The sequence below is a fragment of the Apaloderma vittatum genome, unplaced genomic scaffold (assembly GCF_000703405.1).
Source record: "Apaloderma vittatum isolate BGI_N311 unplaced genomic scaffold, ASM70340v1 scaffold11873, whole genome shotgun sequence".
Taxonomy (NCBI): domain Eukaryota; kingdom Metazoa; phylum Chordata; class Aves; order Trogoniformes; family Trogonidae; genus Apaloderma; species Apaloderma vittatum.
Window position 1 is genome coordinate 47,674 of NW_009707568.1, and position 3,689 is coordinate 51,362.

Sequence of the window (3,689 nt, forward strand, 5' to 3'; positions counted from 1 at the left end):
TCTAGTGGGGGATGTCCCTGCCCATGGCAGGGGGTTGGAACGAGATGTTCTTTAAGATCCCTTCCAACCCTGACAATTCTATGATTCTATGCCTTGGTATTCTTTCTGGTTTTTTGTGCTTTGTGAAGGGAGCTAAAGCTGCGACCAGAGGGAGGTTTGGAGATCTCTCCTTACTGAGATGGGTAGAGGTTGCGTTGCATCTCCTCTTGGCGACACCAAGCCGAGAGGTGCTGTTGACACACCTGAGGGACAGGATGTCATCCAGAGAGACCTGGACAAGCTGGAGAATTGGGCTTGGGTGAATCTCATGAGGTTCAACAAGGCCATGTGCAAAGTCCTGCACCTGGGTTAGGGCAACCCCTGATATCCACACAGGCTGGGGGGATGAAGGGATGAAGAGCAGACCTGTGGAGAATCATAAAGTCATAGAACGTTAGGTGTTGGAAGGGACTACTAGAAATGATCTAGTCCAAGGGGCTTGGGGGTGTTGCATGAAAAGCTGGACGTGACCCAGCAATGTGCACTCCAAGCCCAGCAGGCCAGTCACATCCTGGGCTGCATCCAGGAAAGCGTGGTCAGCAGGACAAGGGAGGAGATTCTGCTCCTCTGCTCTGCTCCGGTGAGACCCCTCTTGCAGTTCTGTGTCCAACTCTGTAGTCACCAACACAAGAATGACTTGAACCTGTTGGAGTTGGTCCAGAGGAGGCCACGAAGATGATCAGAGGGCTGGAGCACTTCTGCTACAAGGACAGATTGAGAGAGCTGAACTTGTTCAGCTTGGAGAAGAGAAGCTTCCAGGGAGACCTTATAGCACCTTCCAGTAGTTAAAGGGTGCCTGAAAGAAAGATGGGGACAATGTTTTTAGCAGGGCCTGTAGCGGTAGGACAAGGAGCAATGGTTCTAAACTAAAAGATGAGTGATTCAAACTAGATATAAGGAGAAATGTTTTACAATGAAGGTGGTAAAACACTGGCACAGGTTGCCCAGAGAGGTGGTGGAGGACCTATCCCTTGAGGCATTCGGGGCCAGGATGGACAGGGCTCTGAGCAACCTGATGTAGTTGAAGATGTCCCTGCTCATGGCAGGGATGTTGGACTAGATGACCTTGCAAGGTCCCTTCCAACCCAAACCATTTGGTGGTTCTCTCCCATCCAGGCTTTATAAGATAGTAGCTGAAAAGCTGTTGTGTGGAGAGGAGGCGACTGTGCCAACCTGAGTCTTGAAAAGTAACTGTAATTTTTCAGTATTTGTGGCCACACAGGGAGGATGATGGACTCACAGAAGCAATCAGGCAGCAGTTTTTAACCAAACAAATGGGAGGCAATTTGTTTTTAACGCACATTATGCAAGTCATTGCCCCGGGATGTCGTGAAGGCCAAAAATGATAAGCAGCTTCGAAGAGGAATAAATGGCTCATGTGTCCATTAGCGCTCACTAAACACAGGAATCTGGATGCAAGATCCAGTTTGAGCAGTCTGAGCAGTTCTTTGTGAAATGTGTATATTAAGGCTTGCTTGGCACTTGCTCTATTTTAATTTATTTTTTGTTGTTTTTTTTTTTATTCTTTACCCTAGGATCTGCTCCCAGAGCAGAGGGTGGTTTGGGTGAGAAGGGGATCTCATCTGGGTCAGCAAGGGATTTTCTTTTTTTAAGCAGCTGTTTTCTCCAGCCCCTGAATGGCTGCATTTAACTGACAGTTGAAAGGGATTAAAGTAACACAACGCTATCTCACTGGTTGGTGATGGGTAGTCAGCACCGTGTCATGAATTCCCAGGATCTGCTCCCAGAGCAGAGGGTGGTTTGGGTGAGAAGGGGATCTCATCTGGGTCAGCAAGGGATTTTCTTTTTTTAAGCAGCTGTTTTCTCCAGCCCCTGAATGGCTGCATTTAACTGACAGTTGAAAGGGATTAAAGTAACACAACGCTATCTCACTGGTTGGTGATGGGTAGTCAGCACCGTGTCATGAATTTGACTGGCACTGGCAATACCATTTGTGGGCTAGAAATAAAATTGCCTTAGGGGAAGGGCTGGAGCTCTTGATATCTATGGTTTTGAATAATTCCTACCTGGAGGCTGCTGTTGCTGTGCCCTAGGGAAAGAAAAAGGAGAGAAATGAGAGTAGTGTAAGCTGTGTCTGTTATTCAAAATAAAGGAGCTGAGGATTGGTTGCTGGCTCTAAGCCCAAATGGCTTGGGACAGCCAGCATTGTGCTTTTTAACTCTTTTTCTTCTTCTCTAAAACTGCCCTTATAAATAAGAGCTTAGTGGTACAGCTGGGATAGTTCTTGTGGTATCTGGGAACCTTTCCAGCCCTTTGAAGTTGCCAGCAGAGTTGTAGTCCTGAGGATCTGGGAGGTGATGTTGATGTGACCATGTCTACACAGTTTTTTTGCTGTAGGAATGATCTCATATCTCCACTAAAGATTTAATATGATGCAGTAGCTATGAGCTTTCAAAGTTCAAACTCCGTGTGAAAAGCCTAGCCACCACGTGAGCAGCAGCAGTAGCCTGAGGCTGAAGGCTTGTTCCCTGCCTCCTGCACTCCTGGTGGAAGCAACCTCTCCTTGGCTGAAGCTGCTGACCAGGTTTCAAGCTCAATGTGAGTATTGGCAATATGTGAAATAGAAAACCAAGGTGTGGTTTTTTCCCTTTTAAGTCTCCTAGTTTTCTCTCTTCCTTCTGAGCTCTGTTTCTGTTCTAAATTCTTCTACTCTCTTACTTATCTGTTCAGCCTTGCTGCTTTGGTCTCCAGGAGCTGATATCTGCCCTTCGCTTCTGCTAACAGGCTGAGGGTACAAAGAGGGTGTCCTGACTCTCTCCATGGCAATGTGGAGCCATGGATGGTGGTGCATAGACAGTTGTCCTGGGATAGGATGCGTTTCTTTATCTCTAGCCTGTGGTGGGGAGGTAGAGACCACAGCACAATGAAGTCCTAGTGACCACCTCCCTCAAGAGATGTCTCACCATGACCTCCGTTACCTGATTTATCCAAAAATTCTCTTCTACCTTTCCTCCTGTCCTTTCCATTCTTTTTTTTCCTTGCCTTCTCTTCAGTTTGGCTGCATCTCTTCTCCTTCCTATTCCTTTCTCCTCCTGACACACATGCTCTGCTGCTCCTTCCAGAGGTTCCTACTCCTGGAGTTCCCAGTCCTATATGCTTGTAGTTCCTTTTTGCAACTTTTTAGTGCTTGTGTCTTCATGCCTAATGGCTTCCACAGGCCAGGGGGCTGAGTATTTTTAATGTGAAACAGGCATTTTAGTGTCCTAATCCACTGCAAAAATCACTGGTTCTGCTGTCTGTATCTACCCTGCCCCCTGATAAAGATGGGGCTTGGTTTGGAAGAGGTCGGTAGCTCCATTATTTATGGCTGCAAGGAGATGGCAGCTTTGCAACCTTGCTGAAGAGTTTCCAGCACTTTGGGGACCTTATTTTCTACACCCCACAGGGCAGTATCAGTGCCATGCTGCTATTTGTCCTGATGACCTGCTCCCAGTCACATCTAGCTCCATCTATGCACAGTCATGGTTGCATCCCTGGTCAGGGCAACATTATTGGGGTGTGGAAGGTCCTAAAAGCAAATCATAGAATCATCGAATCATCAAATCATAGAATGTGTTGGGCTGGAAGGGATCTTTAAAGACAATCTAGTCCAGCCCCTCCCTGCAGTGAGCAGGGACACAGAATCATAG